The sequence below is a fragment of the Hyperoodon ampullatus genome, assembly GCF_949752795.1.
Source record: "Hyperoodon ampullatus genome assembly, chromosome: 19".
Taxonomy (NCBI): domain Eukaryota; kingdom Metazoa; phylum Chordata; class Mammalia; order Artiodactyla; family Ziphiidae; genus Hyperoodon; species Hyperoodon ampullatus.
In genome coordinates, this window is record NC_136932.1 from 28,728,059 (window position 1) to 28,754,433 (window position 26,375).

The following is a 26,375-nucleotide window of genomic DNA, read 5'->3' on the forward strand; positions in this document are numbered from 1 at the left end:
TTGAGTTTAAGGAACTAGTAGAAAGGTGAAATCAGAATCTTAACACTGGAAGGAACAGATGAGGAAGTTCAGGGCCCAGAGGAGCTAGAGGGACCAGTGAGGTCTCACAGTTAGATAAAGCAGAGTGAAGACGGAAGCTTCCTGATTCCCAGTGCAGCACTCTCTTCAGTGCCTCAGACTGAGAAACTTCTCTGCTGTGGTGTTTTCCTCGCACCCAGGTGTGCTCAATAGGAAGTTGGAAATGGCAGAAATTATGTTGGGAGTGAAGAGTTTATTTTTTAATTACATTTTTTTATTATGGAAAATTTCAGATGTATAGAAGTGGAAAGGGTATAATCAATCCCACTGTACCCGTTGTTCAACTTTAATAGTTAGTAATGTTGTTTCATCTGTTTCCTCCGTCTCCATCAATTCCATTGAGGCATTCGGATAAAGTGTTTTGGTGAACTTGAACTCTGGGTATCTGTAGTTAAGGAGAATTGAACAGTTCAGTAGGGTATGTTCTGAGCTTTCTGGGTGGGGGTCTAGAGTGAACAGAAGTAGCATTAATTGCCAAGATTCTTGGGCAAATCACTTACATCTTCTGAGCCTTCGTTTGTCTGTGAGACGGAGGTAATAATGGCAGCGTCACAGAATCACCTGAGATAAGGTGTAGAAAACCCTCTGTGAGCCTGAAGTGTTATGCAGATTTTAGTTGTTGGTAATAACATTAAGGTAGTGCTATTCTTTCGGGCTTCTGTGTTGCTGGCATTCAATACATTTTTATTATTCAACAAAGAATTATGTGAGGTACCTGAGGCTTCAACAGGGAACAAAACAGACAAAATCTCAGTTCTCCTGGAACTCATGTTCTAGGTCTGGAGTATAATATGAAGCTAATACCTTAATAGTGATTAGTGTGGGCCAGACACTGTTCTGAGTGCCTTCATATTTTACCCTATTTAATTCTTGCAGTAATGCCTTGAAGTGTAGCACTGTTATGATTCCCATTTTGCAGATTTGGAAATCAAAGCAGATTTTTAAGCAGATTGCCTCAGGTCACAATGCCAGGATTCAGATTCAGGTAGAGCTGGCTTCAAGCCTATACTCTTACCCCTGTGCCATTAAAATGCTTTAGCTCATTCATGGTGTACTAGTGTTTGGTACAAATAAAAAAGGTAGGCCCTGATTGAAATTATTCCTAAACAAGTAAGTGTTCTCTTCTTGTGGGAGAAAAAAAGGACAAAAACAAATGAAAAAAATGGCAGTACATAGTTCTCTGTGGATGGGGGCATATTAATATTCTTACATAGAAAAGAATGTTTCTTCCTAACTTTTTATAGGCTTCACCAACTTTCTTGGTTCCTTTAGATACAAATGGCCACCTCAGTGGAACGAAGTCATTTTCCTGCTGGTACTTGGGAAGAGTCGCTTCTTGAATGAATCTCCTTCTTGCTTACAATTCTTCCTTTTTCTCCTACTACTCTCTTTCCTTACCTTGGGGCAGTTCCCTTCTCTGATTTCCCCTGTTGTCTGATCCTCCTTTTCCTCACAGCTGTGGTGTCCCTTCCTAGTGTCATCAGCTGCCCATGTTCTCAGGGATTTCCTTCCTTCTGCCTTTGCCTTCTCTTCCCTAGCCTGCCTCTGTCCGTCTTCTTGGGCCTTACCCTCTGTTGTGGCTCTTCTGAGTTTCTTCAGTGGGACTAACGTCAGGACCAATTTCCCGCCTCTGGCTCTGGCTCTGCCCTGCCAGCTCGTGGTTCTCCTTCCTGGGCAGGGAAGATGGGAAAATGGGCAGTGAGCATTCCTTAAGTTTGCATCAGGATTAGGATAGGGCCTCACTCCTTTTAAGGAGGGTTAGGAGGGTATTATGGCTTGCATACCTGTGGGTTTTTTTTTTTTTGAATATTGTTAAAATATACATAACATAAAATTTACCATTTTCATCATTTTAGCATACAATCCAGTGTCATTAAGTGCATTCACGGAGACAGAGGAAGATGGCGGAAGAGTAAGACGCGGAGATCACCTTCCTCCCCACAGATACATCAGAAATTCATCTACACGTGGAACAACTCCAACAGAACACCTACTGAACGCTGACAGAAGACCTCAGACCCCCCAAAAGGCAAGAAACTCCCCACATACCTGGGTAGGTCAAAAGAAAAAAAGAATAAACAGAGACAATAGGATATGGACGGGACCTGCACCAGTCGGAGGGAGCCGTGAAGGAGGGAATGTTTCTACACACTACAAGCCCCTTCGCGGGCGGAGACTGCGGGTGGCGGAGGGGGAAAGCTTCGGAGTAGCGGAGGAGAGCACAGCAACAGGGGTGCGGAGGGCAAAGCGGAGAGATTTTGGCACAGAGGATCGGTGCCCTCAGGCACACACCAGCCCGAGAAGCTTGTCTGCTCGGCCCACGGGGCGGGCGGGGCTGGGGGCTGAGGCTCGGGTATCGGCTTTCAGTCGGAGCGCAGGGAGAGGACTGGGGCTGGCGGCAGGAAGAGAGCCTGAAGGGGTTAGTGCTAGCCCGGAGGGAGTCCGGGGAAAGGGTCTGGAGCTACCGGAGAGGCAAGAGACTTTTTTCCCTTTTGTTGTCTGGTGCGCGAGGAGAGGGCATTCTCCTCCCGCCGCTCTGCCTGAGTGAGCCAGAGCCCCCGAATCAGCAGCTCCTTTAAACCCGTCCTGTCTGAGCGAAGAACGGACGCCCTCCGGCGACCTACGCGCAGAGGCGGGGCCAGGTCCAAGGCTGAGACCCGGGAGTTGTGAGAGCAGAGACAGGGAAATCTCTCTGTGCAGCCTCGGAGGCAGTGGATTAAAGCTCCACGGTCCATTTGATGTGCCCTGCGTCTGTGGAGTGTATGAATGGACAGCGAATCATCCCAAATTGAGGAAGTGGACTTTGAGGACAAGATTTAAGACTTTCCCCCCTTTTTACAACAAATTATCCCAAATTAAGGAGGTGGACTTAGCAAGATTTCAGACTTCTCGCCCTTTTCCTCTTTTTACAACGAATTATCCCAAATCGAGGAGGTGGTCTTGGAGAGCAAGATTTTTGATTTTTCCCCCTGCTCTCTTTTTGTGACTGTGTATGTGTAATCTTCTGTGTAAGATTCTCTCTGTATAGCTTTGCTTCCACCATATGTCCCAGGGTTCTATCGGTCCGTGTTTTTTTTTTTTTCAATAATTAATTTTAATAACGCTACTATATTTCAGACTTTATTCTATTTTACTTTACCTGCTCTTTCTTTTTTTCCTACCTTCCCTTCCTCCCTCCCTCCCTCCACTCCTCCTTTCCTTCTTTCTTTTTCTTTCCTCCCTCCCTCCCTCCCACCCTTCTTCTTTCCACTTTCTTTTTCTTTCCTTCCTCCCTCCCTCCCTCCTGTCTTTCTTTCTTTCTTCCCTTCCTCGCTCCCTCCCTCCCTTCTTCCATTCACTCTTCCTTTTGCTTTCATTCCTCCCTCCCTCCCTCCTTTCTTTCTTTCTTTCTTTCCATCCTCCCTCCCTCCCTCCCTCCTTTCTTTCTTTCTTCCTTCCTTCCTTCCTTTCTTCCCTTCTTCCTTTCTTTCCCTCTCTCTTTCTTTCTTCTACTAATTCTTTCTTTCTACTTTTTCTCACTGTCATTCTGAGCCGGGTGGATGAAAGACTCGTGGTGCTGCAGCTAGGAGTCAGTGCTGTGCCTCTGAAGTGGGAGAGCCAACCTCAGGACACTGGTCCACAAGAGACCTCCCAGCTCCACATAATATCAAGCAGCGAAAATCTCCCAGGGATCTCCATCTCAACACCAGCACCCAGCTTCAGTCAACGACCAGCAAGCTACAGTGCTGGTCACCCTATGCCAAACAACTAGCAAGGCAGGAACACAACCCCACCCATTAGCAGAGAGGCTACCTAAAAACATAATAAGGCCACAAGCACCCCAAAACACACCACCAGACGTGGACCTGTCCACCAGAAAGACAAGATCGAGCCTCAACCACCAGAACACAGGCATTAGTCCCCCCCACCAGGAAGCCTACACAACCTACTGAAACAACCTTAGCCACGGGGGACAGACACCAAAAACAACGGGAACTACGAATCTGCAGCCTGCAAAAAGGAGACCCCAAACACAGTAACATAAGCAAAATGAGAAAGCAGAAAAACACACAGCAGGTGAAGGAGCAAGATAAAAACCTACCAGACCTAACAAATGAAGAGGTAATAGGCAGTCTACCTGAAAAAGAATTCAGAATAATGATAGTAAAGATGATCCAAAATCTTGGAAATAAGATAGACAAAATGCAAGAAACAGTTAACAAGGACCTAGAAGAACTAAAGATGAATCAAGCATCGATTAAAAACACAATAAATGAAATGAAAAATACTCTAGATGGGATCAATAGCAGAATAACTGAGGCAGAAGAACGGATAAGTGAGGTGGAAGATAAAATAGTGGAAATAACTGATGCAGAGCAAAATAAAGAAAAAAGAATGAAAAGAATAGAGGACAGTCTCAGAGACCTCTGGGACAACATTAAACGCACCAACATTCGAATTATAGGGGTTCCAGAAGAAGAAGAGAAAAAGAAAGGGACTGAGAAAATATTTGAAGAGATTATAGTTGAAAACTTCCCTAATATGGGAAAGGAAATAGTTAATCAAGTCCAGGAGGCACAGAGAGTCCCATACAGAATAAATCCAAGGAGAAATACGCCAAGACACATATTAATCAAACTGTCAAAAATTAAACACAAAGAAATCATATTAAAAGCAGCAAGGGAAAAACAACAAATAACACACAAGGGAGTCCCCATCAGGTTAACAGCTGATCTCTCAGCAGAAACTCTACAAGCCAGAAGGGAGTGGCAGGACATAATTAAAGTGATGAAGGAGAGAAACCTGCAACCAAGATTACTCTACCCAGCAAGGATCTCATTCAGATTTGATGGAGAAATTAAAACCTTTACAGACAAGCAAAAGCTGAGAGAGTTCAGCACCACCAAACCAGCTTTACAGCAAAGGCTAAAGGAACTTCTCTAGGCAAGAAACACAACAGAAGGAATATACCTACAATAACGAACCCAAAGCAATTAAGGAAATGGGAATAGAAACATATATATCAATAATTACCTTAAATGTAAATGGACTAAATGCTCCCACCAAAAGACACAGAGTGGCTGAATGGATACAAAAACAAGACCCATATATATGCTGTCTACAAGAGACCCACTTCAGACCTAGAGACACATACAGATTGAAAGTAAGGGGATGGAAAAAGATATTCCATGCAAATGGAAATCAAAAGAAAGCTGGAGTAGCAATTCTTATATCAGACAAAATAGACTTTAAAATAAAGACTATTAGAAGAGACAAAGAAGGACACTACATAACGATAAAGGGATCGATCCAAGAAGACGATATAACAATTGTAAATATTTATGCACCCTGAATACATAAGGCAAATACTAACAGCCATAAAAGGGGAAATCGACAGTAACACAATCATAGTAGGGGACTTTAACACCCCACTTTCACCAATGGACAGATCATCCAAAATGAAAATAAATAAGGAAACACAAGCTTTAAATGATACATTAAACAAGATGGACTTAGTTGATATTTATAGGACATTCCATCCAAAAACAACAGAATACACATTTTTCTCAAGTGCTCATGGAACATTCTCCAGGAAAGATCATATCTTGGGTCACAAATCAAGCCTTGGTAAATTTAAGAAAATTGAAATTGTATCAAGTATCTTTTCCGACCACAATGCTATGAGACTAGACATCAATTACAGGAAAAGATCTGTAAAAAATACAAACACATGGAGGCTAAACAATACACTACTCAATAACGAAATGATCACTGAAGAAATCAAAGAGGAAATAAAAAAATACCTAGAAACAAATGACAATGGAGACACGATGACCCAAAACCTATGGGACGCAGCAAAAGCAGTTCTAAGGGGGAAGTTTATAGCAATACAATCTCACCTTAAGAAACAGAAAACATCTCGAGTAAACAACCTAACCCTGCACCTAAAGCAATTAGAGAAAGAAGAACAAAAAACCCCCAAAGTTAGCAGAAGAAAAGAAATCATAAAGATCAGATCAGAAATAAATGAAAAAGAAATGAAGGAAACAATAGCAAAGATCAATAAAACTAAAAGCTGGTTCTTTGAGAAGATAAACAAAATTGACAAACCATTAGCCAGACTCATCAAGAAAAGAAGGGAGAAGACTCAAATCAATAGAATTAGAAATGAAAAAGGAGAAGTAACGACTGACACTGCAGAAATACAAAAGATCATGAGAGATTACTATAAGCAACTCTATGCCAATAAAATGGACAACCTGGAAGAAATGGACAAATTCTTAGAAATGCACAACCTACCAAGACTGACTCAGGAAGAAATAGAAAATATGAATAGACCAATCACAAGCACTGAAATTGAAACTGTGATTAAAAATCTTCCATCAAACAAAAGCCCAGGACCAGATGGCTTCACAGGCGAATTCTATCAAACATTTAGAGAAGAGCTAACACCCATCCTTCTCAAACTCTTCCAAACAATATCAGAGGAAGGAACACTCCCAAACTCATTCTACGAGGCCACCATCACCTTGATACCAAAACCAGGCAAGGATGTCACAAAGAAAGAAAACTACAGGCCAATATCACTGATGAACATAGATGCAAAAATCCTCAACAAAATACTAGCAAACAGAATCCAACAGCACATTAAAAGGATCATACACCATGATCAAGTGGGGTTTATTCCAGGAATGCAAGGATTCTTCAATATACGCAAATCAATCAATGTGATACACCATATTAACAAGTTGAAGGAGAAAAACCATATGATCATCTCAATAGATGCAGAGAAAGCTTTCGACAAAATTCAACACCCATTTATGATAAAAACCCTGCAGAAAGTAGGCATAGAGGGAACTTTCCTCAACATAATAAAGGCCATATATGACAAACCCACAGCCAACATTGTCCTCAATGGTGAAAAACTGAAACCATTTCCACTAAGATCAGGAACAAGACAAGGCTGCCCACTCTCACCACTCTTATTCAACCTAGTTTTGGAAGTTTTAGCCACAGCAATCAGAGAAGAAAAGGAAATAAAAGGAATCCAAATTGGAAAAGAAGAAGTAAAGCTGTCACTGTTTGCAGATGACATGATACTATACATAGAGAATCCTAAAGATGCTACCAGAAAACTACTAGAGCTAATCAATGAATTTGGTAAAGTAGCAGGATACAAAATTAATGCACAGAAATCTCTGGCATTCCTGTACACTAATGATGAAAAATCTGAAAATGAAATCAAGAAAACACTCCCATTTACCATTGCAACAAAAAGAATAAAATATCTAGGAATAAACCTACCTAAGGAGACAAAAGACCTTTATGCAGAAAATTATAAGACACTGATGAAAGAAATTAAAGATGATATAAATAGATGGAGAGATATACCATGCTCCTGGATTGGAAGAATCAATATTGTGAAAATGACTCTACTACCCAAAGCAATCTACAGATTCAATGCAATCCCTATCAAACTACCACTGGCATTTTTCACAGAAGTAGAACAAAAAATTTCAAAATTTGTTTGGAAAAACAAAAGACCCCGAATAGCCAAAGCAATCTTGAGAACGAAAAACGGAGCTGGAGGAATCAGGCTGCCTGACTTCAGACTATACTACAAAGCTACAGTAATTAAGACAGTGTGGTTCTGGCATAAAAACAGAAAGATAGATCAGTGGATCAGGATAGAAAGCCCAGAGATAAACCCACGCACATATGGCCAACTTATCTTTGATAAAGGAGGCAGGAATGTACAGTGGAGAAAGGACAGCCTCTTCAATAAGTGGTGCTGGGAAAACTGGACAGGGACATGTAAAAGTATGAGATTAGATCATTCCCTAACACCATACACAAAAATAAGCTCAAAATGGATTAAAGACCTAAATGTAAGGCCAGAAACTATCAAACTCTTAGAGGAAAACATAGGCAGAACACTCTATGACATAAATCACAGCAAGATCCTTTTGGACCCACCTCCTAGAGAAATGGAACTAAAAACAAAGATAAACAAATGGGACCTAATGAAACTTCAAAGCTTTTGCACAGCAAAGGAAACCATAAACAAGACCAAAAGACAACCCTCAGAATGGGAGAAAATATTTGCAAATGAAGCAACTGACAAAGGATTAATCTCCAAAATTTATAAACAGCTCATGCAGCTCAATAGCAAAAAAACAAACAACCCAATCCAAAAATGGGCCGAAGACTTAAATAGGCATTTCTCCAAAGAAGATATACAGACTGCCAACAAACACATGAAAGAATGCTCAACATCATTGATCATTAGAGAAATGCAAATCAAAACTACAATGAGATATCATCTCACACCAGTCAGAATGGCCATCATCAAGAAATCTAGAAACAATAAATGCTGGAGAGGGTGTGGAGAAAAGGGAACACTCTTGCACTGCTGGCGGGAATGTGGATTGGTACAGCCGCTATGGAGAACAGTGTGGAGGTTCGTTAAAGAACTAAAAATGGAACTACCATATGACCCGGCAATCCCACTACTAGGCATATACCCTGAGAAAACCATAATTCAAAAAGAGACATGTACCAAAATGTTCATTGCAGCTCTATTCACAATAGCCCGTAGCTGGAAACAACCTAAGTGTCCATCATCGGATGAATGGATAAAGAAGATGTGGCACATATATACAATGGAATATTACTCAGCCATAAAAAGGAACGAAACTGAGCTATTTGTAATGAGGTGGATAGACCTAGAGTCTGTCATACAGAGTGAAGTAAGTCAGAAAGAGAAAGACAAATACCATATGCTAACACATATATATGGAATTAAAAAAAAAAATGTCATGAAGAACATAGGGGTAAAACGGGAATAAAGACACAGACCTACTTGAGAACGGACTTGAGGATATGGGGAGGGTGAAGGGTAAGCTGTGACAAAGCGAAAGAGAGGCATGGACATATATACACTACCAAACGTAAGGTAGATAGATAGTGGGAAGCAGCCGCAGAGCACAGGGAGATCTGCTCGGTGCTTTGTGACCGCCTGGAGGGGTGGGATAGGGAGGGTGGGAGGGAGGGAGACGCAATAGGGAAGGGATGTGGGAACAGATGTGTATGTATGACTGATTCACTTTGTTATAAAGCAGAAACTAATAAAAAAAATAAAAATAAAAAAAAATAAAAAAACAAAAAAATAAATAAATAAATAAAAAGAAGTGCATTCACATTGTTGTACAACCATCACCACCATCCATCTTCAGAACTCCATCATCTTCCCTAATTGAAGTCTGTTCTCATTAAACACTAACCCTCCATCCCCCTCTCCCTCAAGCACCTGGCAAACATCATTCTACTTTCTGTTTCTAAGAATTTGAATAGGGTCCATTCATACCATAGGTACCTCATGTAAGTGCACTGATACAATATTTGTCCTTTTGTGACTGGCTAATTTCATTTAGCATGTCTTCAAGGTTCATCCATATTGTAGCATGTGGCAGCATTTTCTTCCTTTTTCAGGCTAAATACTATGAAATTGTATGTAATACCACATTTTTAAAAATCCATCCAGTTTTTGATAGACACTCAGGTTGCTTCCACCTTTTGGCTGTTGTGAATAATGTTGCTGTGAACTTGGGTGTATACATATCTGTTCAGGTCCCTACTTTCAGTTCTTTCGGGAAATACCCAGAAGAATTGTTAGATCATATGGTAATTCTGTGTTTAATTTTTTGAGGAATCCCCATATTGTATTCCATAGCAGTAGCACCGTTTGATGTCCACCAGAAATGTAAAAGGGTTCCAATTTCTCCACATCCTCGCAAACAGTTATTTTCTATTTTTTTGATAGTAGCCATCCTAATGGGTGTGAAATGATAATATATACTTGTTTTCAAAGGTGTTTTATGTAGAATAATAGAATTTCAGGACTAGAAATGGTATTAAAGGTTTCTGGTTCAATTAGCTGTAGACAGCAACAAATGTTCTCATATGTCTTAGCATTTTCACTTCTTTCTCAGTTGGAGAAAGGCATTTTGGGCAGATGGGTCTCTACTGGATCTTCGGCTCAAGATGAACTATGTCTGACCCAGGCAGGGTACATGGAATGCAGCTTTGCAAGAGATCTGCTCTTCTCTTCTGCCAGTGACTCTCTTTCTTATACTTCTTTACAGTTTCCAACTGTGTCTTCTGGGTTATTTAATCTTCTTTCCAGCTTCTTTAAGGGATAAGGTAATTGTATTCAAATAAACATTTTTATTTAAAAAAAACTAGGTAAGTTAGCAATTAATGAGCCAAGATCAGTATAAACTGCTCAGATGATTAAAAAGACTGTATTCAATATCAATTTGAAGGAAACCTAAATATTACTCCTGGATGTTAGCTATAATTCCTTACTATGTAAAATAAGTCACCCCTTTTCAATTTTTTTTTTTAATTTGGAGGAGATGAGTTAAGCAGCATAAAATAAAATATATTTTATATGTACGAGAAGATTATAACTTCTGGATTAGTTTGGGTTTTGAATCTATTTTAAGTTAAAGAAAACTGTTAGTTTAATTTATATTATGAAAATCTTTACGCCTACAGCAAAGTTGTAAGAATAGTACAATCAATACCCAATTGTTAGCGTTATGTCATAAATTGCCTTGTCTCTCTTTCTCTGTCAAATAGATAGAATTTTTTTTTCCCTGAGCCAGCTGAAACTAAGTGGCAGAAATCTTAGATGGCATTTCATTCATACTTCATCATGTGTCTCCTAAGAATGAGGACATATTTCTTCATAAACATAATACCATTATCACACCTAAGAAGATAATTCAGTAACACTAATAGTTATACTATCAGATATCAAGTCCATGTATAATTTTTCCTATTTCTTCCCAAAATATATTTTATTTCTTTAGTTTGTTTTTGACTCTTTAGTTTCTTTTTTTTAATTAATTTATATATTTTTGGCTGCGTTGGGTCTTCGTTGCTGTGTGTGGGCTTTCTCTAGTTGTGGCGAGCAGGGGCTACTCTTCATTGCAGTGCACGCGCTTCTCACTGTGGTGGCTTCGCTTGTTGTGGAGCACGGGCTCTAGGCGTGGGGGCTTCAGCAGTTGTGGGGCATGGGCTTAGTTGCTCTACAGCATGTTGGATCATCCCGGACCAGGGCTCAAACCCGTGTCCCCTGCACTGGCAGGAGGATTCTCAACCACTGCCCCACCAGTTATTCTTTTATAAAAAAATTATTTCCTCATTTGTTTTTATGTGATGATGCCTTTATTTATTTATTTTTATTATTGTTTATTTTTGGCTGTGTTGGGTCTTTGTTGCTTGCTGCGCGCGGGTTTTCTCTAGTTGTGGCAAGTGGGGGCTACTCTTTATTGTGGTGCACGGAATTTCATTGTGGTGGCTTCTCTTGTTGCGGAGCATGGGCTCTAAGTGCGCAGGCGTCAGCAATTGCAGCACCTGGGCTCAGTAGTTGCGGCACACAGGCCCTAGAGTGCGCGGGCTTCAGTAGTTGCGGCGTGTGGCCTCAGTAGTTGTGGCTCGCGGGCTCTAGAGCGCAGGCTCAGTAGTTGTGATGTAAGGGCTTAGTTGCTCTGCGGCAATCAGGATATTCTCGGACCAGGGCTGGAACACATGTCCCCTGCATTGGCAGATGGATTCTTAAACACTGCACCACCAGGAACGTCCCAGACGTTCCTTTTTTTAATGACAATTTTGAAGAGTCCTGGTTCATGTATTTCATAGACTGTCCCTCAACCTGGATTTGTGTGATGTTCTCCTCATGACTGGAATGGAGTTAGGGTTTTGGGGAAGGAGATATTTACTTTTCATATTTTGTTTCATCTCTCTCTCTTGGCTTTTTATATAAGATATTCAGTACATATAGATTTATATTTTAAAAAGTATGCTTGTAGACTATTATTTTATAATCTGCTTGCTATTTTGTAATCTGCTTGGGATGATGGTTGTCGTGGTGTTGGTATGATTTTTTTTTTTTTTTCTGTATGCGGGCCTCTCACTGTTGTGGCCTCTCCCGTTGCAGAGAACAGGCTCCGGATGCGCAGGCTCAGCCGCCATGGCTCACGGGACTAGCCACTCCGCGGCATGTGGCATCTTCCTGGACCGGGGCACGAACCCGTGTCCCCTGCATCGGCAGGCGATCTCTCAACCACTGTGCCACCAGGGAAGCCCGGTACACTTTTGTTGTAATTATGCAGTTGGCTCTCTTGCGTTCATTTATATTTTATTTATAAAGCTCCACTGCTTTGGATTATGATGTGTTTACAAGGCTACACAGATAGTCTGGAAGGGAAATGCAGAAATACAAATGACAGAAAATATTTTATAATAATAAAATTTTCTTGGCAAGCAGCAAACTTTTCTCAAAGTCAGTCTTTTAATATAATTTGCTTGCTTCATAAATATGGTTTTTTTTGTTTTTTCATATCTTTATTGATTAGTAAGCATGTTAAATGACTTGGGAGGAATCTCACTCTCTTCAAGAAATAATTTGGAATTATTGATCCAGAATGCTGACAGTTCTCAAAAATGGGTCAGGATAATCAAAGTAATAGATGGAAAAAAAATCTCAATTTTAGCTCTTGATATAACTTTTCTTAAATTTAGGGTTCTTTTTTATAAATTAACTTACTAAAAGAGATGGTGGAAGGTCCATCAAGATGTTTATTTTATGTATTTCAAGCATTTTACTCTGCGGTATTGAATTCTATTCATTCTGGAATTTAGGAGAATTTACCTCTTTATGAAAGAGATTATTGAAAGTAGAAAATGATTGATGACCTTCGCTTCCAGTTTTCTTCTCAATAGACTTAGTCTCTCTTTTAATGCTTCTTGCATACTCAGTAATTTTATAACTTTTAGAGAAAAATGCAAGTCTGGCTGAATATTAAGCACAGTACAATAAATAAAGCTTTTTTACTTTGCAGACTATTTTACATGTGTGTCCCATAGATTCATCAGAGATTCTAGTTTTGGATAAAGGCAAGTACATTTAAAGACAATACAACATCCCTGTCTATGACATTGGCATTCAAATGAGAAGTGAATTTGGTTCAGGACAGTTCTTGAAATGCTTAGCATTTAGGTTATTTTAGGTCAACTCTTTGGGAAATTCAATTAGAGTATTTATTAAATGGTTTTAGTGAGCTGATTGGTTGTCATGTCATGTCATAGTTGGTATAAAACATGACTCCTATTTCTAAAATAGTTGTGTTGGTCAGATAAGGCATCTTACATGATGTATTTAATCCAAGATAATGGATGAGTAAGAGGCAGGTCATTCTCTAGGAAGTAATTTTGGTTTTGAGAGAGGCATTCTTAGGGAAGTAGGCCTTGAATTGTTCATTTAGAGCTGGGCAGGATTGAGATCCGGAGAGAGGAGGGTAAGGATATTTGGGTAGAGGGAAGGGCATTGGCAGAGCCTCAGATGCCTGATGTTTACTGGGGCCTGTGTGGGAATGGTGGGAAAGTTGGGTTGCAGTCAGCCTGTGGGTGGCCTGGACGTTGGGTAATAAGCGTGGCTGTCAGTTTATGGGCGCCCTCTCTAGAGTGGTCTGTAACTTGCTTCCTCCCTGAGGAAGTGTGACACGCTTTTGCTAGCTGCAGTGTTTTCCCCACAGCTGTGCTGTCCATTGAGGAGAAGGGGGCCTGCTCTGCCATGGCTTCCTTAATCCTCAGGGTATGGCGTGTGAGTTATTTTAATAATGTATCAATCTGCCTTTTCTTTCTTTTGTCACAATGCATTTACTTTCTAACGTGGTCTTGTTTTCAGGGTAATAATTGGGTCTCCACAGGAAAAATCATAATGTATGAGGCAAATTACTGACTTAAAAAATGAATCTCTAATATTTTTCTAGTAGCTCTTCTTTTGTTTAAATTTTTGTTTTGTTAGTTATGTAAAGAAACTTATGTATACTAATTTCTGCTTAGGTGGATAGTGGTACTGTTTAGCACATCTCATTGGTCTTCTGAAACCTTTACAAATGCAGTTTGATTCATTCCAGCCAAGTTAATTATGAGGTACATCATTTTTTTCCACTAATGGAGATAAATGTAAAAGACAGAGATACAGAAATCATCTTCAGTTTAGATTGAAGAAATTTTCGTTACTACTGTTTTTTCCTGCTATTTGATCACAGTTTATTTTTATTTTTTGAAGTCTGTCTCTAATCAAATAAGATTTAATGTTTTAGCAGTAAAAGCGGACCCTGATTGAATTAATAAGAATAGTTAATTTAAGGACAATAATTGATTTTTAAAAATATAAAAGTACATTTCATGACTTGATTTCAAGATGATCTGGTGGTATTCTTATACTGTCGCAGAAGGAAGTCCACAGTGGGATGAGAATGATGCCTACAAATCACCACCCTTATTATCTATTACTGAACATGCCTTAGTCCAGGCCAGTCTGCCTATCACCTCTGTGGTACACTGTTCATTTCATTTTCTTCCAGGATTTACTTTTGGTCCTGGACCAATTATCTAGCTGTGATGGGATTCTTCAAAAGTATCCTACATTTTGTACTTAGTGAACTAGTGATTGTTCTGTTTGCAGACATTCTTTCTGAGGCTCTACTCTTGCCTCGAAAACCTACATTTGCAGAAAGGGAAATGTATAGGTTTTCCTTTTAAATGTATTTATTTTTATTTATTTTTTATTTATTTTTGGCTGTGTTGGGTCTTCGTTTCTGTGCAAGGGCCTTCTCTAGTTGCGGCGAGCGGGGGCCACTCCTCATCGTGGTGCGTGGGCCTCTTACTGCCGTGGCCCCTCTTGTTGCAGAGCACAGGCTCTAGACGCGCAGGCTCAGTAGTTGTGGCTCACGGGCCCAGTTGCCCCGTGGCATGTGGGATCGTCCCATTCCAGGTCTCGAACCCGTGTCCCCCCCATTGGCAGGCAGACACTCAACCACTGCACCACCAGGGAAGCCCAGGTTTTCCTTTTATTAACAAATGTATCCTTCTTTATTTCTTTCTAGTTTTTAAAAACCGTGTCCATTGTGACATTGAGATTCATATTTAAAAATAATTTTAAAATTTTATTCTTAAAATTATCATACAGTAAAACTAACTTTTTTCTTTTATAATGTTAATTTAACACGTGTAGTTTGTGCAACCATCACTACAATCAGAATACAGAATAATATTATCACCCCCCTGAATTCCCTGATGCTATCCTTTTATAGTTAACTGTCCCCATCCTATAACCTCTGCAACCACTGACCTTTTCTCCATCCCTATAGTTTTGTCTTTTTGAGAATGTCCTATAAGTGGAATCATACATGTAAGCTTTTGAGACTGGGTTCTTTTACTGTGTCTTTGAGATTCATCTAAGTTATGGCATGTATTGAAAGTTTATTCCTTTTTATTACTGAGTAGTTTTCCATTGTCACTCATTAAAGGACATTTGCGTTGTTTCCAATTTTTAACATTTAGGAATAGAGCTGCTGTAAACATTTGTGTACAGACTTTTGTGCAAACATAGTTTTCATTTCTCTATCTCTAGGGTAGCTGTCTCTGGGGAGAGGGGATTGCTGGGTGATATAGTGAGTATATTTTTAACTTTATAAGAAACTGTCAACGCTTTTTCCAGAGTGTCTGTACCATTTTGTATTCTCCCACTAGCAATGTACGAGAATTCCACCTATTCCACATCACTGACACTATCAGTGATTTTAATTTAGCCATTCTAATAGGTATGTGGTAATATCTTATCATGGTTTTAATTTGCATTTCTCTGATGACTAATGCCATTGGACATCTTTTCATGTGCTTATTTGCCATCATTAGATCCTCTTAGTGGAGTGCCGTTGAAATCTTTTGCCTAGCTTTTAATTGGGTTGTTTTCTTATTGTTGAGTTTTGAGAATTCTTTATATATTTGGATACAAATCCTTTTTCAGGTATGTTATTTGCCGTTGTTTTTTTCTCAGGCTTTAGCTTGGCTTCGTATCCTTCTAACATAATAGTGTCTTTCAAAGAGGAAAAAGGTTTAATTTTGAGAAAGTCCAGTTCATAAATTTTTTTCTTTTTTATATTATACTAAGATGGGTAGGTTTTTAAATAAGTTTCTCATCTATAAAAGTGGTGAAAAGTAATTTAGTGATGGGAATATCCTCATAAAGTTGACTTTGTGGAAGGTGCAAATGTTATTTTCTGGAAAGGTAGTACTAATTAATATACCTCTTAGTCTTGGGAACATCTAGGACTTTTGTTTAACCAAAGGATGCAATTGGTTGAGGTTTGTGAGGCTTTTCACACTTTTTCAAAAAATGATAATCACTAATGTGGTTAAATATGTATACTTTCATAATGCAGACCTATGTAGGAATTAGTCCTTAAGACTCTTCCAGGGTTAAAATAGTGGTATATTACATTCCCATTTGATGCTTTTGTGAGTGCCTGAGTTTGAGTTTCTGCTTCACTGGAACAATATTCGAACTCTGAGTGTAGGTTCAGATTCAGTGTCTTGGCTAAAAGCACGAGCTGCATCAGAATGTCTGCATTTGAATCCTGCCTTTTATTTACAGTGTAACTGTGGGTGAGTAACTTAACTTGTCTGTGCTTCAGTTTCCTTATCTGTTAGTGTGAATGATAATAATAATATCCACCTTTTAAGGTCATTATGAGGACTCAAGCACATTACATAATATAGTCATTTCAACGGCCTCTGGCCCACAGTAAGCATTCAGCAAATGGCTCTTGTTATTATTCTTATTATTATTGCTGAAATAGCTTTATGATAAAATTGTTTAAACAAATGTTTTGGAATATTTTCAAGAGTCAGAATAAGCACATATCACACTAAGTCATTTCTCTCCAATGCCCACTTTTTTCTCTTTGCACTTGTTATTATTAATCAATACCTGTGACCAGTGTTTTTAATAATCATGTATATATACACTGTTTTACAAGACAGCTATCAGTTCATTCCATTTTTTCACATCCTGTGAGGTACTAATCAGATATACACATATACATCAGTTCGCTTCAGCTGCCTGAAATATCAACCTAAATTGGCTTAAGCTGGAAAGAAATTTGAGTTAGGCTCACCTAACTGCAAAGTCAGGCACAGCTAGCTGGATTCAGGGCTCAAGTAAAGTCATCAGGACTCAGGTTCTCCCCACGAGTCAACTCTGCCTTTTCCTGTATGGACTTCAGTTGTAGGAACTGTATGTTAGAAAATCGGCTGTAGCATATTCACCCCCTGTAGCCTGTCAGCGTTTAGATTCAGCCGGAAAGAGCGCCTGTCTCTTTCCCAGAAGCCTCAGCAAAAGTCTCATTGGCTCTTATGGGGTCACATGTCTGACCTGGAGCCAATCGCTGTTTGAGGCTGTGAGACTGGGATTGGCCAGTTCTGGTCACGTGGCACCCGTGGCTCTTTGGCGGAGTCGATCCCACCAGAGCCACGCTGACTGAGAGGCGGGGAGAGGTGCCTACTCTGAGGGAATTTGTGGACTTTTATTACCAGAAAAAGGGATGGACGCTGGCTGGTCAAACGACTAATGTGCTGTTAGGCTCTTTTTGTAGATCGGCAACGGATCACAGGGGTTAATGGATTTGAATTAGACCGGATTTGAATTAGAACCTTGGTTACTGATTCCAGCTTTTTTGTCTGTGAAGTTACATCCTCCAGGAGTGCCATTCCCCACAGGGGCAGGCGTTTGCAGAAAGTTAGTGTTGTGTATTCTTTTGGTGAAAGTTGGATAATTTTTAACAGGAAGAGAAAGAGTCAAGGCAAATAGGGGTGGCCTTCTCAATGGGTGGACGTGGTGCTTCTTCCCACACTGGTGGGTTTAAGCGACTCAGCGCCCTTCTCCGGGCCTTTCTGTCCCCATGGCAGAGGCTGTACAAGACCCAGCCTGGTCAGTGTCTGTCTGCTATGTGGCAGGGTTGCATGCTGTAGACACGGGTGTATCCGTGTATCCTGGCCAAGAGTGTTGGCTACACGGTGATGTGTGTCTGGTGCTGGCGTCGTATAGAGGTAGTTTCTAGATCTCTGTATTTTTTATAGTCCATTTTAGTGTGGCTTGAGACATTGTCTCACTTTGACTTCGGCTGGCAGTTTCTATTTTATGTTTTTCATGAAGACGCTTGAACTTCTTCAGGAGTATGTGTAGCCAGGTCATGCTGTTTTCTGAAGAACCAGAGAAGACAGTTACCAGAGACCTGCCTTGTATGGAGAGCTACGCTACAGAAGTAGCCACAGTGAGGTTCAGGGAGACCGCAGTTAGAATTGAACTGTTGGGACCTGATTAATTGTGGTAGGCATCTTCATATCCAGTGCTGAGGTGGGCACCTGAGCCTACATATCAGAGACATTAACTCTTGAAATTAAGTCACTTCCCCCCATAGCTCCGGGAGTTAGTAATTCTGTCCCTAATCTCTACTTCTGTGTTACTTTTATTGAGATATCCCTGGCTAATATGTTTGGTGATTAATGTTGATGGTAGGCTTTGTGATCTCCCCTCAGAGCCAGTTTTAGGGGTTAGCTTGTCTTTGTCAGCGATGTACAAGTACACTTGTTTCTCCAGTGGCTATTGGAGAGCATAATCATTATTATGATTGCATAATCATAACCATTATTAGTTTACCGAGATGTTGAAAATGGGTGAAAATAATTCCTCTGTCAAGTAGATAAAGTAGTTACATAGCATGATATTTTATTTTCTATAAATACAGTGTTGTATGTTGAAATCTGTAAAGTGATTTCCACTTTGTATAAATTGAAAATATGGAATTTTAGTGAAATAACACTAGCTAACACTTACTGAGCACTCACTGTATGCCAGGCATTCTTTTAAGCACTTTACACGTATTATTTCGCTTAATTCTTAAGTGAAAATAAATAACCATAGGAGGTAGGTATTAGTTGTCTCCTTGCCATTTTAGAGGTGAGCAAGTTGAGATACTTGAGGCTAAGTCATTTGCTCCAGGTCACACAGCTGGTGAGTGACACAGTTGGTGAGTGACAGCTGGTGAGTTCTGAATGTAAGTCCTCTGGCTCCAAGTCTGTGCTTTGGATCACTATGCTGTGTTCTGTCCCTAGTAAAGATTTTAGCTCATGTGTTGTTAGTTTTTCTTTTCATTTTGCTTCCTTTTGTAATATTTTCTAGATGTGGGCTAAGAGTTTTATAGAGAAGATTTGCTAAATCTAGGACCTTTGGAATCCATGGATTTATCCATCTTCTGTTGCTGTTATTTGGCAAGCAAACACTATATGCTTGTTTATATCAGTAGGTGTCAACCAGGAATGATTTTGCCACCCCAGGGGACATTTGCTGATGTCTGGAGACAGACATCTTTAGTTGTCGTAAGTCAGGAGACGTGCTCCTGGCACCTAGTGGTCAGAGGCCGGGATGCTGCTGAAACATTTATGAGGCACAGGACAGCCTTCCGCGACAAAGAATTGTTCAGCCCAAAATGTCAATAACATCAACTCTGGCCTATAGAATAAGTGACTGATGATCTTGTAATGCCATTCTGATCTCTAATGGGCAAAGTCACATTACTAATGTAGAAATGATTACTTTTGATGTTTGTTTGATAATTGATTTCCTGAAATTAATGCATGTTTGTATAAGGGACATAAACATCAACCATAACTTAAATATTGAAGTTCCCTTAAAGTAAACTGGGAATTACAGCCCACTGAGGGAGAGCTGAGGAAGTTTAAAGGGAGGCCATGTAATGTCTGAGGATGCAATACTCTAAATATTTGTTGGATTACCTTGTGAATTACACAATTAGATTTCATTTTTTTTGTGTTGTATTAACTTGTCAAATGTATAAACATTTTAAATATCCTGTAAGTTTTAAAACCGTGTTTTGGTATTTTTTAATTAAAAATTTCATACTGAGAAAAGTGGAGAATATTACATTGTACCCCGTGTATGTACCACCCATATTTAACAAATGCTAACAAATACTGAAGTCCATTTTGAGCTCTTTCTCATCCCATCCCTTAGGTGTTTCTACATTTTTTATTATACCAAACATCTCAAAAGTTGAAGGGGCCTGGAACTCTTCCGACGTCTGTCGTCAGGCCTCACTCACTGCTGCTGCCTTTTGTCTGCCTGTCAGCTTCTCCCCTCATCTTTCACTGCAATATATAGGCGGTAGAGGGCGGAGCCGGGTTGTCTTTTCAAAGCTGGAAAGGCCAGGCCGAGAGTGGATGCGTAGCCTGGAGGGAGGCGGGAGGACAATAAGTATGGGTTTCCCCCAATGACTGAAAGCAGAGCGTTCCCATGAAACCTTTCATAAGCCGAAGTGGCATAAAGTGAAGAAGCAGTGACCATAGGACACATCTTGCCAACGGAAGCACAAAATAAATTGAGCTAAAGTACAGAAGCTCAGTGACAGTTCAAAGCTATGGTGGCTTGATGCTGAGGTGCTGAGTGTGGTTCCCAGGAAGGAGCTGGGTGGTGCCCCTTGCACCCGCTTTTGCAGCCCACAGTGCGAATTGCCTCTGTACGGGCTGCTGCACAACACATGCCGGGCACTGTTCTCATTTCCCCCCCTTTTTTTGTGAAAATAGATACCTCTTTGGATTTCTTTTGGTTGGGAAAACAGGCGCTAACGTGGGTCTTTCTTAAGAGCGAAGTGGCATAAATTGAGCTTTGAAAGGATGGAGGAGACCTGTACTTTGGGGCCGTTTGGTGAGGTAGAAAGTGGGGAGAGTGAGTGAGGTTGGGAACAGGCAAGAAGAGCAGTCTCGGAGCCAACAGACATGGTGGTGGGAGGTCTGCAAGCATGGTCCGCCGGAGCAATGTTGTGACTGTCAGGTCAGAGGATCTTATGTCTTCTTTGCCCAGGATTGCTGCTCCCTGCATTATGAGTGGTATAGCTCAGGAGAGGCTACGCTTGAATTCTCAATCTCTATTACTTGGACTGCTTAGTGGTGTGTTATTAATGGCAATGCCTGCTTATCACCAGTTGTTCACAGGACTTCTACATGATAGGTTCCTTCTTTTTTTTTTTTTTTTTTTTTGACTACAACATGCCGCCTGCGGGATCTTAGTTCCCGACCAGGGATCAAACCCTCCCCCCGCCCCTTTCCGCCGTGGAGGAAGCGCGGAGTCCCAACCACTGCACTGCCCGATAGGTTCCTTCTTTATTTAAACACCTCCCATCATGCTCCATTGCTATGGAATAAAGCCCTCACTTCTTGTGACATTGGAGGGCATTCATAGCTCCTATCCCTCCTTCTCTGACACACCTGGAGTGTATCATGTGCTTTTTCTTGTCTTGGTGACTTCTTGTGCATTCTCTCTGATAAACTCCCCTGTGCTCTCCCTATCAACTCTGCACAGTGAACTTGTGTTCTTCTTTTGAGGGCAGCTCATGCCTTTCGGCAGATGGAAGGTATTTCTTGTTATTTTTCATTTGTGCTTTGCCTGTCTTGCTAGAATCTGAGTTTCTTGAAAGCAGTGATGGCATGCTTCCTCTTTGAGTTTAGTGCTGCTAACACAGGGCCTGGCCTCAGGAAATGTTTGCTGAACTGAATTAATAGCCAGTTCGAACTTGCCCTTGAGCCAGTGTTTTGTACTGGTGGGAAAAATCCTACACGGTGTGGACTTTGATTCTCTGAAGTGTCAGTTACAGTATTGTAAGACGGAAGATAGGAGTCTGGGATAGGAAACAGTTTTGCACTTTCCGTTTTTTTTTTTTTTTTTTTTTTTTTTTTGCGGTACGCGGTCCTCTCACTGTTGTGGCCTCTCCCGTTGTGCAGCACAGACTCCGGACGCGCAGGCACAGCAGCCATGGCTCATGGGCCCAGCCACTCTGCGGCATGTGGGATCTTCCTGAACCGGGACATGAACCCGTGTCCCCTGCATCGGCAGGCGTTCTCTCAAACACCGTGCCACCAGGGAAGCCCTAGATTTCTTTTGTTAATGCAGAGCCTAGTTTACTACCCACTCCCCCGATATTGTTATCTACTTTAATTATGTGTTCTTTTTAAATTTTAATTATTTATTTATTTGGTTGCACCGTGTCTTAGTTGCAGCAGGTTGGCTCCTTAGTTGCGGCTCAAGGGCTCCCCAGTTGCAGCAGGCAGGCTCCTTTAGTTGCGGCTCGCAGGTTCCTTAACTGTGGTGTGTGAACTCTTAGTTGCAGCATGCATGTGAGACCTATTTCCCTGACCAGGGATCGAACCCGGGCTCCCTGCATTGGGAGCACAGAGTCTTAACCACTGCACCAGCAGGGAAGTTCCAATTATGTGTTCCTTTATTCATTGGCATGTATACATAATTCTTATCTTTTTCCCCTGTATTTTTATAAATACAGAAAAGTGAATAACATCTTAAAATAAAATGAAGGAAAGGCCTAATGTATCTGAGTTTTTCTCAGTAGCACGAAGGGAGATGTTTGCCAGCAAGAACTGTGGCAAGGTTATCCCAGATGTCAACTGTCTCTACTACCAGGGGCTCAGAGCCCTTCTGAAGCTTCCTAATTGTCCAGGACAGCTCCATTATGACTCACCGTACAGGGCCTAGCCTCTCATGCGACACTCAACATTTAAAAATTAGTCTTCATTTCTCCTTCCCAGCAGGCAGCTTCAGTTGGAGAAAGTAATTTCATTTTCTTATGTACTCATTCATTCACTCAGTCAACAGACCATCACTCCTCTATTATATGCCAAGATCTATGCTTGCTTCTGGTAACAAGGAAAGAATAATATATGGTTCCTTCAAGCACTTAAGGAGCTCATAAACTAGTGACAGAGGAAAATGCACAAACCAATCCATAAAGAATTAACAATGCTTTGACTTTATTTGTATTATTTGAATTTTTATGACTATATTTATATACTACACCCTGTTCAAAGTGGAAATAGATATTTAAGAAAGAACTAGTGATGTAAAAAATCCACAGTAATATGTAAGTTATTTAGAGAGTTAAGACTGGAAATATTTGCACTCTCAAAGAAGCTTGTTAATGCAGATGAACCCCTAATTCTTTTGGTTGCTTTATTTACATTTATACAGGTATAGGTATTCCCTCTTCTAACAGGGGTTAGTAACTTGGGGAGGGGGTGCTACAGATTAAGGTCCTGATTCAGTGGCAGTTCCATCTTACCTCCTCCTTCAGGTCATATTTTCAAGCAGGAGCTACAGGATGAGACGAGTAAAACAGTTCACTTCCTTTGCTTACCCCCAGCCCCATAATAGGCTTCTGCTGGGCTTCCTTGGTTGTTTTCATCATCACTTTCACCACCAGAGGTCAGGGAAACTTTCGGTTAATCAGGGGCCCTGGAAATGATGCAGAAAAGTACTGACTTAAAAATAATAAATAACATTTATTTAGGGCTGACTGTGAGCTCATTGCTTAAAATGTCCTACTTAATCTTCACAACCACTCTATGAAATTGGTGTTGATAAATCTCAGGTATATCCAAAACAAGTCTCTATGTAGGATTGTGATATTTTTAGGACTTTTATGTCTTTAGGTTCATCTTGGCACCAGACATAAGGCAGTTCAACATAATACGCTGGCCCTAAACAGCTCCAGATGCCAAGAATTGGCAAATCACTACTTTGGTTTCAATGGGTGGTCAAAAAGGATCATCAATGTAAACTCTGTAGATTTTCTTTGACTAACCAGGCTCCTTTCAACATTGAACTCCTAGACTTTAGAGAGAAGAATAGAACAGGGCTATGAGGAGGAGATGTGAGAGCCTTCCACATGGAAGTATGTGAGCATTGGCCTGCCACCTAGAATTAGTGATAATCTCAATGACTTGGATGGCGGTGTCCATAATTTTCTCCAGTATTTGTATGGTATATAATAAAAAATAGTTGTCCATATCTAGTCATTCATTTGCAAGTCTCAACTTGATTTTGAAGCTATTGCATACCTAAACTATTACCTGGGATTGCTGGAGTTTCGTTTTTATTTCTAACAACAGGATATTTTGAAGTCTAGCGTTTAATTCATAATCCTAACAGCTTCAGGATCTTTCTAACCTTGAAGAAAGGGAAAATGAATATATTGTGACACCAATTCAGAAGCAAAGCCTGAAGTTCTTCTGTGCTTTCGAGCTGGTGTTGCCCTCCCATGAGTGCAGGAGTCCCGGAGTTGTCATGGCTGAGGAACCTTTGGATAAGTTGGAGGAAGGTCTGTTTTCCAGTATGTTTGTGTGTGGGGAGGTGAGGGAGTGGGATTTCTCTTTTTTCCTTTCTTTCTGAAACTCACCTTTTCAGATACATCATCACTTTTCTAAGCCACTAAAGCCCTGGGCAGATTTTTTCTGCCTGACAATATAGGTATTTATCTTAGGCAATACCTGACAGCACCTTAAACTTTAGAATTTTAGAACTGACCGCCTGCCAAGAAGCTTAGGAGGAGGGAAAATTAGTTAGTTTTTGTTGTTGTTGTTGTTAATAATTTGTTATGTGCTAAAATATTCCTTCAAATACAGATGTCTTCTGGCCTTCAGTTATCCCAACAAAATCATTGTCTAAAGATTGAAATAAACTCTTGTGTCAACATTCAGTCCTTTGCCTCCTATAGTAGGGCCTGAGCAGAAAAAGTTAATGTAGATCCCTAGAAAGGGGATTCCGATTGGTACTGAGTATTTTCCTAGAATCCATGGCACTTGGGCTTAGGGTTTTAACTCAGAGGCAGAGCTGTTAGCGAATGGAGTGGAGGAGGCTCCACCATCCACCTGAGTGGGTGATGGTTGAGGAGAGGCCAGATCATCTGCACTACCACCAAATCTATCTCACTGTATGAATCCAGCCCTTTACGCACAGGAGAGCAGGGTCTGTAGCAGTGCAGCCTCAGCTTGTCCATTTGAAATCTGTGAGTAGTATGAGATTTGTGCCACGTACTTGGTTTGCATTTCCCATCGAGTATTTTAGGAACTTCCAGAATAGATCTGAGCAGTAAAAATGTGCCATGCCAAGGTATACCTACAAAAGAGACATTCACCCGTACCCCAGTGTTGTGCCTGCCCTTAGTCACTAAGATAATGATCTAAGAATCACAGATGCATTTTTAGTTTTACACACATAACCTAGAAATCAGTTATTCAGACAGGCATTTTAAATTCATCTGTTTTGGTTGGATTTAGGGTCATTATCATTCCCTATGGAAAGGAAGGTAACCCAGAAGCTTGCTCTTCAGAAGGCTATGACAGATGCATTCCAGAAACTGCTGATTGTGGCTTTAGGTAAGACCTTTTTGATTATCCTTGAAGTACGTCAGTTTCAGTGAGCAAATAATGTTACTTGAAAAGTTAATTGGATGAAAATAATGGTTATCTAAAACATTACATATTCTTTCATTCACCAGATGCTTTCACAGCAGCAGTCTTAAATTTGTTCTTTGTGGGATTTATGAGAAAAATGACAGCAAATATTATTGTCCCCAGTGTTTAGATGTAGAGTGACTTGCCACAGTACATACAGGAAGTGTTTGATCCAGTTCTTCCCCAATTGCTTGCTTATCTTACAGAATAGTGTACTGATTATAAGCCTTGGACACCTGTGTTTGAGCCCTAACTTTGTCTCTTAGATTTTGTTGTTGTTGTTGTTGTTGCAATTTTAGGTTTTTCTAGCCAGAGACATTTGAAGGTATTTAATATGTCTAAGCTGCAATTTCTTTATCTGCAAATAGGATTAGTAATACAGCTTATCACCTAATGGAGGATATTGTAAGAGTAAATGAGATGATGAATATAGAAAGCTTAGAACTATGCCTGAAACATAGTAAGCAGAGAAAATATATTGACTATGATTATTATCGTTTTTTTCTTGTTGAAGAGTTTATTAGATTATGTTTTTGAAATCAGTTTAATTTCAGTTTTCATTTCTGATATATTGGGTGAATATGATTCTTATATAATAATTGGCTACGTTTTTGTGAGCCTTGAAAGTGGTCATGCTACTGAATAGCGTTGATTGTGTTCCCTATCGAGTTATACAGCGGTGAGAATGTCACAGGCTGTGCCCAAAGGAAACTTTATGATCAGTAGATTCCCGGAACAGAATTGCTCCCCTGCTTCACAGCCCTTCAGGCTTAGAGAAAATCCGAGCTAAGTTGTCAGAGACCTTATTTGCTTGTAAGAGTTGACCCTGGATTGGTCTTGGCCTTCCAGCCTGGGCAGTCCTTCCAGTGAAGTTTGACTTCCCTGGTCATCAGGCAGAATCTCCATCAGCTGTCAACTCTGGGTAACAACCTTTAAGAACCAAACTAAATGTCTGGGTTGTTTGTCCCTAATATGCCAAGGTATTCCTTATATGTACTCCAAACTCCTTAGACCAAAAAGCCTGGTGGCTCTAGCTTGCCTTGAGGAAAGCTGTATTGTCCAAAAGGTACATGGGCCAGTCT

At 40.4% G+C, this 26,375-nt stretch overlaps 1 protein-coding gene across 1 annotated transcript in view; it reads left to right on the forward strand.

The window, feature by feature from the left end:
- The window catches only part of LOC307067909 (RAD52 motif-containing protein 1-like), a gene marked incomplete at both ends in the record, with an annotated part of 267,353 nt that overhangs the window by 238,846 nt on the left and 2,132 nt on the right, over window positions 1–26,375 (forward strand). The window lies entirely within an intron of this gene.